A 15,799-nucleotide genomic window follows, 5' to 3' on the forward strand; every position below is an offset into this window, starting at 1 on the left:
ACAATTCCAGGAAAAAAAACATTTTTCAGAGTCTTTACTTATTCAATAGTCATCAAAAATACCAAAAAGTATCTATGTATTTGCCAGATTTGTTCAAAACGATCTCGAGGTCGAAATTTGGATTTGAAAAATAGACGTCTCAGAGATGTCAGGTTGTAGTAATGGTTGATGGCACAACGGTAGTAATTAAGGGTGACATAACCAGTAACTGATAACCGCCAGCTTAAAAATAGAAAAAGGGCATGAAAGCAGTAGGAGGATTGTCTAGTGGGAAGGTACCGTATGGGGTGCTTGGCCGGGAGACCGGACAATTCTATCTAGTACTGACATTATTTTTTTCTTATATTTAAGATTCTTCAGCGGTTTGTTAGACCGGGGTTTCGGTAAGAGCGATAAAGAACAAATAGATTGAATTCAATTTCATAGTTCCATGCTGATAATAGAAGTATTAACAACTGTAAAAATTTACAACAGAAAAACGATTTGATTAAGCATTTATCTTACGTAAATTTTGAATATATTTGTTTGCATCATTATAAATAAGTGATTCATGAAATAGGTCCATTATAATCATCCTCGGTGAATTAGGAATCATTATGCTAAATTCCAAGTTTATGAGTTCAGTAGTTCAGACTCTTGATGATGCGTCAAACACGTATTTCGTATCCCGTATCTCCATGGAAAGCTTGTCAGGCATATTATATTGATAACTGAACATTGTTAGCCTTAGCTCGCCGGGACTCCAAAAAAGAGCTCTGCTTTTTGCTTTCCTCTTTGTGAATCACAAATAATCACTTTTCCACGTTATAATATACGTTGTAGGCTACTTTGTTATTGCTGAAGCATTGATCATTGAATTGAATGAAACAATATTGATCAATAAATTTCAAATTATTGTATGAGATTATGACAAATATACTTATTATTTTGTGTAAGCAGATGAAATGTATCGATTCACCCCCACAATATTCATTCTCTTCCCCGCAAATTTCGAGCCCCCTGTGGGCGGCCCTGCATAATATGATTGTCATTCTGAAGTTTCTTCATATTTCATTCTCAACACGAACTTTTATGAAAAAAACTGCGACTTGAAACCAAATCATGAGTTTGTGATTGAAATTAATTATTAGACAAATTTATTCATTTGTAGATGCAATTACATATCATATTATGAATATGAATGGGATTGAACAACAGGCTACATTTAAAGTGTAGTATTTTCTCCATTCTCCAAACAAACTCTATTGTACGGAAATCCGAGTACAGGCTTTTTTGTTGTCTTTCGAAAATCAAAACTATAGAAATAATATCAACAGTTTTCAATCAAAGTAGTCAATCAACAGTTTTCAATCAAAAGAGCTCAATTGAGAGTATCTAGATAGCTCAATGTAGTTCATCAGAACAGATGAGAATTTAGAAGAGTTTAAGCAATACAACTCTATTCCAAATTACTTTTGAAAACTGATCCAGTTTTCTCTCTATTTTCTATTTTTAATCAGCTACAAATAATCGTTTGTTATCAACAACATTTCTTAGAAACATTTTGTAGTTGACAGCTCATGATTTCACTGATTTAGAAGGAATTTCGATTTATTGGAAATTATATTGAGTACAGTTTATACAGTAAATATGTTAAGGCAACTTCTAAAGAACTCTGTTAGGGGTAGAATGATACCAAAGAAGGAAAACTCGACCTTGAAGACCCCTTAGCCTTAGAAGCCTAAGGCCTCTATTTACCGGTACTTGCCACTGACACAGTAACAATAATTATCGAGTGATGAAGACACTATACTATATATCTGTCATAGAGGACGAAGTAACAGGTCTCGAATTATCTCCATATGGGTTTATAGTGCTATAGTGGAAATCAGTTATAGAAACATCTTAAATGGTAACGAGCTTGATAAGAGTGAATTGCCATAGTGAGAATCACCTCAACTGTCACAATTGGTTAAATGAGTAGCATTGATATAATTTATAAGGAATACTGACAATTACAAGATGATCTCACTATTGCAAGTCTTCAGCCTGGTATTTTACACAATTGGATGTTCGATTCTTTTCTATCCTTTTATAGTATGAGATATAATCTGTCTTCTTGCCAGACCTTCAACTGTAGACTACTACTGTTTAAAAGGTTTGAAATGTTGGCATCAGGTATGTCAGTCATATTGCACAAGCGTCTAGTTTCATGGTATTTCCATTACTTGAACCAACATTGAAATCTGTTGAACAATGTCGGTGGAGTTACTCTATCTTTATTGAATTTTGAAAAAATGTACAATTTTATTCTTTTAACACAATTGAAGAGATAGTAAAGGTAGAGTGACGAGATAAAGGTTGTAAAAAGTCTGGAAGAATGCAGCTCAGGACATATTTCTTTTTCAGGATATTTACAAAATAGGCTTGGCATTCACCACTCACATTTCAAGTCTCAATTAGTTGTAAATCCAACATTATCAATAGTGGAAATTATCAAACATTATAATGCCCATTAATGCCTCATTAATTTGCCTCCAAACATTATTGCCCTTGCATTATTGGGCATTATCAACAATCCCCATGTTAGTTTTTCCACGCTCTCGATGAATATCAATGTGAAATTTCACAGAGTAATAGAGGGACATTTTTCCTTAGCAAAGTGACTCAGAGTAAACTTTCGTTACTCTATACAGTATTTTACCTTAATAATGTAACCAAGTACATAACAGTTTTAAAGGTAGGCGTCTCGCGGTCAAGTGGGTGTTCAGGGATACCAAGAATAAAGCTTAGTCAGTTCAACCTATTTTTGCAGCTTTTGTAACCCATTTAAAATTATTTTTATTACAAAGTGGGTAGATATCCGATAATATTAAAGAATATAGCTAATATTGAAGAATATATTGAACAATATTAATAAAAGTCTTCACCACAAACAATGCTCGAAAACTAATCTGAAACGACTAATAGTAAGTAGTTTATACAACAGTTTCATAATAGTGAGTTTTCAACTAAAACTTGGATTTAGAGTTGAGACACAAGTGAGCGGATGTAGCGAGCGAATGCGTGTCTTAAACATCTGACGAGTGCTTCAAAGACCTACAAAACTGTTGTATTCACTATTTTTATCTACGATCACTCAAGCAAAGTATCACATTGCGGACTTGTTATTGGGTTAGAGATCAACCAACTAGTATTTTGGGTTAAAAGACTGGAGTAACAATAGGTAAAAAGCTACTTAGAGAGAGAGAGAGAGAGAGAGAGAGAGAGAGAGAGAGAGAGAGAGAGAGAGAGAGAGAGAGTGAGTGAGTGAGAGAGAGGTAGGTAGAGATTAGATTAGATTAGATTTCTTTATTTATGTATATTACAATAATTACTGGCTTATACACTAATTTACATTAAATGACGGTAAAGCTAATTATTCAACGAATTTTACAAAGTATTATAAAAAATTGATCAATGATAATAAAGATTAAATGCAATTAGAATAACGATAATGTAAAATTGTAATGTAACTTCATAGATCATAGATTTATTCATTTGTTGAATAAAATATGATTGATTGATTGATTGATAGATCGGCGGTGTTTCAACAAATAATTGTCGATTCTCTAAGAAGGATATAAAATAATATCCTTCCCATAAACACACAACCGGGTTGTGATCGAATACAGCTGTTGGGAATATTATAACATGTGAATATAATATTATTTGAATCTAGAATTATGGGATTAATGAATAAGATGGATGATATTAGAATGAGAAATAGTCAAAATAGATAAATGAAACAAACGTTATAGGGTGGGATTTAATTAAGATTTTAGAAATTCAGTAATAATGACGATATACATAGTCTGTATAATAAGTAACCGGACTGACCTCAGGAGATTTTTATGGGCAAAATCTGTATAATTTTTCATTAGATATCTTCAAAGTAGTCCCTATTGGAGTCGATAACACGCTGATACCGGATTTTCAAATCCCTGAACGCTCCCTGGAAGTCGGCAACCTCTATGCTGTCTAGAGCCCTCATCGTAGCACGTTGAACGTTTTCCAGAGTCCCGAACCGCGTCCCCTTAAGTTGTCTCTTGATCTTGGGGAACAAAAAGAAGTCCGGTGGTGCCATATCCGAGCTGTAAAGAGGATGTGGCAACGTTACTCTCGACTGTTTGGACAACTGCTCGGTGACGAGCAGGCAGGTGTGCGACGGAGCATTGTCGTGATGAAGGATTCACGAATCGGCATTCCCCGGACGGACTCGATGAACCCGGGCACCACCCGGGTGGTTAGTTGACGGAGCACCTCTCTGTAGTACTGGTCGTTTACAGTTTGGACGGGTGGCACAAACTCTTTGTGAACGGCAGGACTACAGAGAGGTGCTCCGTCAACTAACCGCCCGGGTTCATCGAGTCCGTCCGGGGATTGCCGATTCGTGAATCCTCCATCACGACAATGCTCCGTCGCACACCTGCCTCCTCGTCACCGAGCAGTTGTCCAAACAGTCGAGGGTAACGTTGCCACATCCTCCTTACAGCCCGTTTATGGCACCACCGGACATCTTTTTGTTCCCCAAAATTAAGAGACAACTTAAGGGGACGCGGTTCGGGTCTCTGGAAAACGTTCAACGTGCTACGACGAGGGCTCTAGACAGCATAGAGGTTGCCGACTTCCAGGGAGCGTTCAGGGGTTTGAAAATCCGGTATCAGCGTGTTATCGACTCCAATAGGGACTACTCTAAAGATATCTAATGAAAAATTGTACATATTTTACCCATAAAAAATTTCCTGAGGTCAGTCCGGTTACTTATTATACAGACGCTGTACAATACTAAAGAACAGAAAATTTTGAGATGAGATGATGAATATGTATTATGTAAGATGGATGAATGAATGGAATGAAGAATGGAAAGGAAGGGAGATTAGATTATTTGTCATGCAGTGCTCTAGGGTTGGACAGACTCAGTCATTTTCTCTATAAGATATTTTTTCAAAGGCACAGAAATGTCTGAAAGCCTGCTTCGGTCAATGTACTGGCATTAATCTATTATCCTCTACGATGCTTGGAATTCACCCAAATATTTCCATTTCTCTTATTCAAATCCCTTCATATATATTTTTTTCAATTCCAAAATCTTACCTGAGGCTCCGCTTGTCCCTGATCTATCATGTTCTATCATTTTTTTAATTTTTTTCCTTATCTATTTTTATTTATTTTTTTTTACTAGCATTCCTTTTAAATGTTTCCATTAACTTTTCAAATTACTTCTATTTATATTTTAAGTAAATATAATTTCTTTGTAGTTAGTTATCTAACTCATTCATTATTTATAAACCAAATATTAATATTTATTTTTTCTCCTCACAATTTAATTTATTACTTCATTTAACTTAGCAGCCTGATATATTTCAGGCTACCCAGAACTCACCCCTACACACAGACGAATAGTCTTGTAGGGGTATTCCTGTATCTATGCACCATCAACTCTCATTGTAAAGTGTGTTTAATTTTCCTGTAATGTATATTTTTGAGGAATAAAGCTAATTTGATTTGATTTGATTTGATTTGAAAGACAAATAGAGCCCGCTCGGCTCTCAAGGCATCTAATAGAGTTGGGAAGTTTATTCCATTCATGACAAGCACTGACAAGTATCGATTTAGAATAGATAGTAGTTCGGTGATTAGGTATCCTAAGAGTATTTGCACCAGTTCTAGTATGGGAAGCATCTATCCTCCTACCATCGGAAACAAATTTAAAATCATTTTTGAAATAATTAGGATTGCCATATTTTAAAGTATCTCAAACAAGTTTGATTATTCTGAAACGTCTCTGATCGGGAAGCTTCAGGGTAGAACTAGCAATGTGTGCTGGGGTGATATGTTCATGGCGTTCAAGAGAGTAAACAAAACGTAGACAATAATTTTGGCAGCGCAGCATTTTATCATTGAGTGTAACTTGCATGTCATTGTGGACAGAGTTGCAGTACGTGAAATGTGGAACAATCAAAGATTGGACCAGTAATAAATCGTATACTTCTAGGAAGGACATCTTGCAATTTTTTAAGTGAATGCATTTCATTCACTTGAGAAAGAGTTCACTTAGGAGTTTCATTCACTTAAGAGACAGAGAGAGAGAGAGAGTGAGAGAGAGAGTGAGAGAGAGAGAGAGAGAGAGAGAGAGTGAGAGAGAGAGAGAGAGAGAGAGAGAGAGAGAGGAAGAGAGAGATTAGATTAGATTTCTTTATTTATGTATGTTACAATAACAAGAGAGAGAGAGTGAGAGGGAGAGTGAGTGAGAGTGAGAGAGAGAGAGAACAGTGAAATTGAAATACAGAAAAAAAGACAAACTGAAAACATGACGTGGACTACTGACTAGGAACTTGATGAACTAGATGAATTGAAAACTTGCCAGACCGAATACTTGATTTAGTGAAAACCTGACAAACTGAAACCTGCTGTCACCATGAGAAACCGAATTTTAATGTTGATGCCACCAGCATCAAAACCCGTGTTATAATGTTATAGTTATAGTTTTAAAAATCAATTGGGAAAAGACCCCTGTTATGGAATTGATTGTGATGTTGTAATTTTTACATGGTTAGCATGGTCGTAGATAGAAGTGATTAAACGTTATGGTTCATAGTCACGTTGTTAGTCTAGACGTATTTTTGGGCTCTAAGCCCTATCCTCAGCAGGCAAGGAATACGAAGGACAAATAGCAGAAGGCATGTTCAGCCTGCTGAAGATGGTGCTCAGCACCCAGAAACGCGTCCAGACTTACGAGTAAGTTGAAATAAGTACACTATTGTATAAGTGAACAGTGTGAACCATAAAGTTTAATTAGTCACCAATAGTTCAAGTTGGGATGAAAACCATGGAAGAAAGAGAAAGTGAGCTGTAAAGTGTTCTTCTTCTTTGGAAATGATAAACTGAATTGAATTAAATTACTTTTCAACCGTCATGCTGAATTCTCAACTTCATGTAAAAATCACCACAATATATGAGAAAATTGTCAGCGTTTGATCATAACTCCCAGCCGAGAGCTAATAATTATTCAACTGTTTAAATTGAGATTTCAATCTACATTTTGATTTTTTTCAAATTCTATTCTCTATGTAAGGTTTGGGTAATCTTAATCAACAACCTCCTACCGAAAATTCTTAAATTATTCAATAATCAATGTTATCAACTACCTGCATGTTTTGATTGGAGTAAAAAATTAAATTAATGTTATCTATTGTAATCTACCTGTGTCCAATATGCATGTTTCGATGCTCAAATTGTAAATTAAATTTTCCAATAATAAAAATTTCAATAAATAGATCAATGTCATAACTCATGTCATGGAATACAAGAAAGAACATCATATTTTTTAAAGAAGATCTATAAAGTGCATTTATAAGAGGGTATATTTCAAAGGAATTTTTGGTCTGTTCTTTGATTAATACCTCTCAGTTCAAAATTATATCTTTTAAACCTTATACTAATTTGAAACACTGAATAATTGTTGAGCAATTTTTTATGCAGAGGAATTATGAAAACTATAAACAATAATTTCTTCTATTATGAAAATTTGTATTTTTAGTTAGAAAAGAGGAAATTTATGAATAGTGCCTTTTGCAGCTGAGATGACAAAACTAAAATTTACCTCGAGCTACAAGAAAGCAACCTTTTATAACATCCAAACTTGGAAATGAGTGATTTTTTCATTGTTTATTCTACTACAATAACCAAAGTGAAGTTCTATGATTTATGAATTCCATTCTTGATTCTATGTCACTTGAAAAACGAAAAATTATACCATGTCAATTTCATACCATTTGAAAACATTTCTCTAGAACTTGTGAATAGAACCGTGGGCCTATTTCAGTCAGAGATTATAATGTGATATTCCTACTAGCCCATATAAATATAATATTAGAATTCTTATATCATTCTATAATCTTCCATTTCAGCAGATTGCAGTTTCACACAGTTTCAAAAATCCCATTTTTCATCTTATGTTTGGATCATTTCCATTCCTTTTGTAATCCAAACTTTTGCTAGACAGAATAAATTTTACTGTGATAATACATTTAGAACTAAATTATAATAAAAATAGCAATTACTCTAATGTAATACTTCCTTGAGTAATGGTCATGAGGAGTGATGGAGTGGTAGGAAAATATGAAAGAAAAAGAATACTAACAAGACAAACACCAATCAAGCACAACGAAAACGAAGCCAAATTTTGAAGAAGATAATATTACTAAGTTACAGCTATCACTGTAGTGTATCTAGTGAAATATATCACATATCAAGAATAAATAATATACTTACATCAATGCTAACTTATATCCATCTGAATTGCAGTAATCCTTGATAGTAGGCTCAAATAATAACAATATTCCCGGTACGATCCTATATTGATCCTTGAAGCACGTCAATAAGAATATACATTCAAGAATCGTTTTTCGTTCGTTGTATTTCGTTGTATACCTACATGAAATGGTATTATCTACTTCGATATATCGGAGTTCAATGGCTTTGACCCACAAACAAATTATTAACTGGGTTTTGACGATTTTATGTATCGCAACTATGTACAGAATTTATTTACATGCCGTTCTTTTGAAATATATGAAGTTTCGCGCCATTGCTTATTATTTATGTACAAAAACCGCTTATCAAGTAATAATAGTTCAATAGAGGCGCGCTATGAGGAAATTGTAGAACTATTCGAATTTACAATAACTTAAGAACTAATATTACATGTTTAAATTTAAACTCCCTGATGTAAACTGAAGTACGGGCTTCGTTACCAAGAACTGACGACTGACGCCTACGACTTCGCTGCCAAGTTTTGTTGGTAGGAATCTCAGGATAGTTGCAGTGTTATCACAAAGTGAAACGCCATGGTACTTATATGATACGTAGTGAGACATTGTATCACAGAACTGGATACAGAGATTGGATAATCTACTGGATGAAGACTCTTTTCAACCAGAAGCTTGTACGAAACTGGTTCGAAACAAACTTTGAGAAGAGTCTCCTTGATTATATATTTCAAAGGTTCTAGGTTCATGAATTGACTTCATTTTGAGCTGTTCTGTGTTGTCTTGTGTCGCGTAAACCAGTTCTTGACTTGAGTGAGATGGGAGTTGAATCTTACTTTTATTCATGTAGGTACTGTTCCAGTATGAGTGCCCCCTCACATTTCTCCTTCATCATTGTCGCTCCTTCTCACACACATTGTATCTCCTCTTGAACCTCTCACATGCCTCTTCATTCCTCTGATCTTTTTCAAACCCACACACGCTCTGAAACAAGAGCTTACTCACGTGTATGTAGCCCACGGATTAAAAAGAGCAACTACAGATTCCATTTTTCAGGTTAACTACACTATGAATCACTGAATCCTTTCTAAATCAATAATCACTGTGTACCCACCAGAAATAGAGAGGAATTCAAAAGAAGATACTTGATTAGAAACATTCAGAATACTCAATGTATGGATAGAGGGCATCAACCGAAAAAAGGACTGATATATTAATATTCTACCTTCTTAATAAGCAATTGATTAAGTAGGAGAGGCTAAGGTCTCGAGTCACATAGAAAACTGTTCAATATAAATATTATGTGAATTCTGGATTGGAACGTAAAGTCCATAATCAAATAGAAGATAGCATTCCTGAGAGTAGGTGAATTATCCTGATAGTTTTACACTGATCATTATTTATAGTACTTGAGCCACAAATGGTGATCACGTGCTCTCCTAAAATTGAAAAATTGTAGATTTCTGTTGTAACACGTGCTCTGAACATATTGTATTGTAAGAATATGGACGCTCGAGAGCTATAATAATAAAAAGAACCATTTCTCGAAACAATTGAGAATACATTTGAATAGCCCACTTAACCAGACGACAGTGGTCATTACTCTTTTCATAATAGTTTGAAACAAAATTAATTCTTCCCTAGAAACTTGCTAACAATATTCTTAACTTTATTCACAGACACGCTTACAATAGAAACCACATGGCCCAATGTGTTTTGTGTTAACCCTTGTATAAAGCTATAGCATAAGTTGATGGCAGGTATATGTAGATGGTGTATAGCAATATAGATATATAGTTAGGAGAGTAGTAGAATATAGATATTATGTAGTTTACAACGTTACCACGTGGTTAGCATATGCTACAATGTTAACATATGTTAGCATATGACTGTATTACCGTATTGAAGCAATTATCTGATGATCAATTATTTGAATAAACATGATAAGAGTAGATGTCTATAAAAATTAGATCATGAAGTAGGTTGGGATATATTTAAATTATTCAATAAATACTATGATGTACAATGAATTCTAATTCAATAATTATTATAAGCTAAGTAAGTTAGTTCAATCCGGATTCATAGGCTAAGTGCAAATTTGTAAATAGAATTAGGTATATTTGATTGATACATGTTGACAATGAGTATAGGTATACAATGAGTATAAGAGACCTGCATAATTGATAAGTATCTTATTCATTTTATTTATTCAATTCAATTGTAATGATATACTGTATTATACTGTATGAAATTGTGTTTTGTTCTTTATTCAATGTATCTATTATTGAAGTATTTTCCATATTGGATTTATAAGATTGATCACTGTATAAATCAAATTAGATGAGTATTTATTTAATTGTCAGTATCCAAACTTCAGAGTTTAAAAGAATATAGGTAAAATGTATGATATCATCTGTTTTAATAATCAAGGGGAGCCATAGTTTAAAATGATATATCATAATAAACATTATAGTAAATTTAGATTGATATTTGAATTCAGTTTGTAAGCTGAATATCAGGCTGAAGAACTTGAGTGTAAGCAGAGCTAGATGGGGAATGGTGATGAGGGGTGGGAAATCGTGGTGATAGTATATAAGGCAGGGAGACCATGTCTTGCTGGCTTAGTGGCTCTTAGTCTCTTGGATTTTGGACAGTGTTCAGTGTAAAAGTGATTCTTTGGTTTCAGACTTCAATTATCCTATAGGGAATTGACTGAACCTGGTAAAGTTTGTATTTAGAATTTTCAATTTTCCTTATCTCAAATCCACACCAACCCACCCTATAAAGCCCAAATAAGTATATTAAATTTTATAGCATCATAGTAAAAAGCAAATTTAATTATCACTTCTTTTTAAATACAAATCTGTAGATACAGTTTTAATTAATTTCTTGAAGCTTACAGTTGAAATTTTCTTCTAAGCACAAATAATAGATTATTGAAGCAAGGCTCCCCTAATCATATTTATTCTTTAAAATTGATTAATTCTTTTATTTTTGAATGTAATCTTATTTTAAATAGAGGTTCAATATTTTGATTTTATATTTTACTCTTCAAGTAACGTGATAAAATAGAAACAGTTTGTTAAATTTTATTGCATAAAATTAAACTTGAACTGTAGTATTTTCAAAAACTCGATAATCTTTTATATTTATTTCTAATCATTACTATATTTCTGATAATTTTTTTATGAATTCATTTCAATTCAAATTTGATTAATAAATTCGTCATAATAACCCTTTGTTTTGACTTTCACTTTATACATTCCCTTACACATGACCCTGACTTATCTCTCCTTATCTTTTTCCTCTAATATTAGTTCAGTGAGTAAAATAAAGATATAAATACAGTGAGTGAAATCATAGTACAGTGTATTTTATCAATCCAAAGTGATTGATTGGCGCCGGGCAAAATTCTGTATAGAGTGAGGGAGTTTGTAATTCACTCTAAACAGAAAACGACAGTGTGAAGGATTTCATACTGTAAATAGAACAGAACGCTGGAATAGACCTATCAGTCTGAAAATGATTAATGAACTGCCCCCATCTATACAAAATGTCCCTATCTACAGAGTGTGGACGAGAATATTACAGGATATTGATCCTGTACCTCACTACCTGCTATACTTCACATGAAATAATTCATGTGTGTATTTTTCCATTTCAATAGTATTGAATGTTGAATATCAAAATATGCTCCTTCCTTCGTGGATGAAGTTGAATGCTAATTAGTAGGAATCCTTACTTAGGTCCAAGCGATGGCTCGAGGCGCTCGGCTCTATTTGCCGCGCTGTATTAACGGCTGCAGTCTATTAGGCCTACTGTATATTTATTATAGTATGTAGTCTATATAAAGAAGGGTACAAGAGATGTAGCCTATACACTAGACAGTGAACATGAAGAGAACAAAACAAGGCACAACGTAATCTTAGTCTGTATTAGTGTAGTTTTGTAGTGTAATGTTTTGTTTTCCAAAGGCTAATAACACACGATGCGTTGTTTGCTCTGGTGGCGGATGGGTCGTAGATGAACCAAAAATTTATTTTCTATTTTGAAAAAAAAAAATAGAATGGGTCGTAGGTGGTTCTAGCCTTAGCGAGGGGGGGGGTAGAGAGTAAACATTGGACTACTACACGCAAAGATCAAGCTATAAGCGTGAAAATTAATCTCCCTTGTTTTCATCTTCATTGTCTCTTAGATATTGTACGGTATGTCGGTATGTGTTCAAGGTCATATATATGTTCCATGTTATATGTCTGGGAACCGTGGTCTTGCGTTGTTCAGGGATGTCCCAAATGATCAAACAAAGGAGAGTGACTGCTGATTTACTGAGACTTCCCAAATCGTTTACCACTTGTTTCCAGAAATCGTTTGTGTTTCTTGGCCCCAAAATTTTAATAATATTCCAATTGAAATATTATGAGGATACAGAATCGACTTGTTTTCAAAACAAGAATTCTTAGATGGCTTGAAGGTCTTATGCCTGAATATTGAGAGACTTTATTTTTAATGTAATTTCATAGTTCAAGTATTGTGATTTTGGTGGTTTGCAATATGCTCTAGGAAAATGAGCTGTTATTGGGAAGTGTGTAAGGTGAGTGAATGTGAGAGTGGTTGGTTGCTAATCTTCCCTTTCTTTCTTCTTTATCTTTCCTCCACTTATTGAAAATAAATTTTAGTGATATTCATTTCTACTTGCCCACATATAGTATTGTTTACTTCCAAAAAGTGGTATTCTTTATTCCTAATTCACAAATTTATCCTTATAAAACATAGACCTACTTGAATCCAATCATTATTGTCCACTGAGCTGCGTATTTTTGTTGTGATTTCTTATTGCTTTTGTTCTTGTATCTTATTGCTTGTGATTTTATATAATATAATAATAATTGTGAATTGGAATAAATACAAATTGAATTTGAATTTTCCTTTTCATGGAAAAGAATTATAGTACCCTTTTTGAAATAATTGAAATAATAGATTAAAAATACAAATTATACAAATTTGTATTTTTAATCTGTTATTCTATTAGTTTCAAAAAAGGGTATTATAATTGCATTTAAAAATTTTAAATTAAAGTAGCCCTGAATTCATACATTTTAATAACATTTTGCCGATTTATTATTTGATAGTTAGTTCTTAGATCATAGTTTGATGTTATGTTGCTGGCCTATTAACAATTTAGAAACCCATTAATTCAATTTCCACCCTGACCTGAATGATACGGAGCCAATCATCACCAGAGTGAGTTAGCCGCATATGTTTTGATTCGCTGTCTAAATTATTTATAAAAAGTCGCAAGAGATTATCAACCTTCAACCAGCCAGGGATTCCAACCGGTATTTCAAAAGAATTCTCCTTACTACAATCTATTGAGTAATCGCTACTCCGCTCAGTGCTCATTTACAACGATAACTGTCAATTTTGCACTAATTACAAGACCCTAGTGTTATTTTCCTGGATGAAAAAAGTCGCCAATTGATGCTTTACTGATTTTCCGACTAGCTAATTGGCGTATCTCAATAGATTCACCGGATTGCTAACAGTTTTGCCCAGCTTCGTCCGCCAGATGGACGGATCTAACATAGTCAAGGCTATCACAAAGAAGTTCAATCCTGAAGGTATTCACAACATGAATGTTCAACTCCTAAGCATAGTAGATTGGAATTTTTTTCTCTCAAAATTTATTAAATTAAAAAAAAAATAATTTCGACCAGGACGTTAATACTACAGAAAACTCTGTCAGTCAATATGTCCTATGTCAATAAAATACCAAGGTAGCTAGGATTCACGTCATTTTCTTGTGAGTGAATAGATCTGATGTCGTCCTCAATGCAACTCTCATCAATAAACATTATTTTATTATGGAAGTAATAGAACTATTCACAAAGTTTTGAAATAGTAGTGTTCGTGTACTACACAGTTTTCTATATTTCGATCAGTTCACAAATCATGCTATCACTTTATCCTCATGAAATTTATCTTGAATTTATAATATAATTAGTTAGTCTACCGTGCCTCTCGTCTACCTAAAGTTTTTTTATGTATTTGTTTAATTTGTTCTTCCTGTCGAAACTGTAAAATTGTCGGGATATTAACTTGATGTTTTTAGTTCTCTTTAGTTGAATAATTATTTGATTTTTATAGTACCTAGTTATTTTACATATTTCACTTTTTATGAGTATGAAACACGTATAACTAGGATAAATACAAGATCATTGTTCAGTTTCTATATTATTTTCTATTTTTTGCATTAACAATTTATTATTCACTTCATCAAAATAATTATTCATCATAATATTGTTACAACTATCATAAAATAAATCATTATTGAATGATTCAAATTATTAATCAATCTATAATTGTTTTCCTATAATAATTTGAGAGATTAGTGCTACTTCCTGTGTTTGAAGGAATAATTAATTCTAATATAGATACCAGTAATTATTAAAACTTGTGAAATGTATTTTTGTCTAGCAAATTATTGAAAATGATTTTTGTTACAAAATCAAACATATTTATAGCAATTATATACAAATTTGAGGAAATAATTACTAATTAAACGATTATTTTCGAGTTCTTATTACTGATGACTAGAACCTCAAGCTGTTGTCCGTTTGTATATCTATGTTCAACGATTACTTTTGATTGGTTTCATCAATCTACTTCAAATTTGATGTGTTGGCTAACGAAATTGAATCACTCTTTGGTCCATTTTAAGGATGCGGTATATCAGGATAACATTGATTCATACATACAATAAGTACATCATTAAAATGATAGGGAGAGAAAAAATAAGATAACCTTGTGCTATTCCTCTCCCAAATTTAGATAAGGATACACATAGTCCAAAATAGGTTAAGTCTTGTTGTTGTTCACTTCTCAAAATTTTCAGTATTTAATTATTTTCACAAAGTAGATTTTTAAATTTTAATGCTTCAAAACACAACATAGAAGAAATATTTCACATTATTATCACTAAAATAGGAAATTTTCACATTAATGAAATAATTTTGAAGGACAAAAACAAAACAAACTTAATTTCATACAACATTTAAAGTGTATGAGCAAAAAGTTGTAGGTAGTTGCTTTATCATGCAGCTGACTGCTCTATCCTTGTGTTCTGGGAGTTATCACACAGACCCGACGTGATTTCAGCTATCTTGAATTTTGATTCCGATTTATCAACCCATATAGATGAATGATAATGTTCTTCTGTTGATTCATATTTATCACCAGTTGCGGATTTCAAAATCAGTAGGCCCACATTAGTTCATGAGCGAGAACAGCCAGGAGGCTCACTATTTTATAATATTTATGTCCAGCATAATCTTACTGAAAGCAATCATAGGCTAATGATCCTACTATAAATGATTGATCTATGGTTAAAGCTCAACTAAATAGGCAAAAGTGATCACCAAACATTTAAACAATCATCGCCCACAAAAATCTTACGTTGCCTGAAAAATAATTGTTCAGACTAAGAATAATTGAAAATGATTTATAATATT

The 15,799-nt window shown here is 33.2% G+C and overlaps 1 protein-coding gene across 2 annotated transcripts in view; it reads right to left on the minus strand.

Annotated features, from left to right (window-relative positions):
* The window catches only part of LOC111043640 (J domain-containing protein DDB_G0295729), a 74,893-nt gene extending 66,109 nt beyond the window's left edge, over positions 1–8,784 (minus strand). Inside the window, exon 1 of one of the 2 annotated variants that reach the window (XM_039441777.1) lies at positions 8,296–8,784. The gene's annotated coding sequence lies outside the window, so the exon portion shown is untranslated. The remainder of the gene's footprint in view (positions 1–8,295) is intronic. The other variant, XM_039441776.1, reaches the window with a different exon arrangement.
* Positions 8,785–15,799: the final 7,015 nt, after the last annotated feature.

Source organism: Nilaparvata lugens, chromosome X (genome assembly GCF_014356525.2).
Source record: "Nilaparvata lugens isolate BPH chromosome X, ASM1435652v1, whole genome shotgun sequence".
Lineage (NCBI taxonomy): Eukaryota > Metazoa > Arthropoda > Insecta > Hemiptera > Delphacidae > Nilaparvata > Nilaparvata lugens.